The sequence below is a fragment of the Aplysia californica genome, unplaced genomic scaffold, assembly GCF_000002075.1.
Source record: "Aplysia californica isolate F4 #8 unplaced genomic scaffold, AplCal3.0 scaffold00419, whole genome shotgun sequence".
In the NCBI taxonomy this organism is placed as follows: domain Eukaryota; kingdom Metazoa; phylum Mollusca; class Gastropoda; order Aplysiida; family Aplysiidae; genus Aplysia; species Aplysia californica.
This window is the reverse complement of record NW_004797689.1, coordinates 588764-589436: the sequence shown is the minus strand read 5'-3', so window position 1 is coordinate 589436 and position 673 is coordinate 588764.

Below are 673 nucleotides of genomic sequence, written 5' to 3'. Positions count from 1 at the left end.
AAAAACACATACATACAAAATTCGTACCGAACGAAAAGAATTCAGCGCCTCGCAGATTTCGCTGGGTTATGTGTGTGCAAGACCAGACTGTACGATTTCATCTTCAGAACACGTATTCGAAACAAAAACTCTGCTGCCAAGAAATACGAAAGAAACAGCCCTTTTTTTCATAGCCATATCAATAGGATCGTGGTACCCAAGCACCCTGTCGCAAACATTTTTTAATTAAAAGAATATAATCAGCCTCCAAAAAATACTAAGTAAATAATTGAATAAATAAAGTATTGACCAAAAAAATTGTGAAATGATATGGGTTTAACGCCCCTGTTGACACAATTAAATAAAGTATTGAATAAAAAAATTTAATTAATAATTTAATAAATGAATAGATAGAAAAAGAAAGAAAGAAAGAAAGAAAGAAAGAAAGAAAGAAAGAAAGAAAGAAAGAAAGTGTGAAATACTCTCACTTTTTCTCCGGCGACGGCCATCATGATGACAGAGAAGGCGAAGTCTGCGGTGGGCTCCACCTGCCCTACCACCACCATGCAAACGGGACTGAAGACGGGCATGGACGGGGGCGTGGCTAGCATCTCTTTGTTACAGAGGGCACAGTAGAGGTTCTTGAACAGTAGGCCTGTGTGTCCCATCTGAAGGGAGGTGGAGGGGGGTGGAG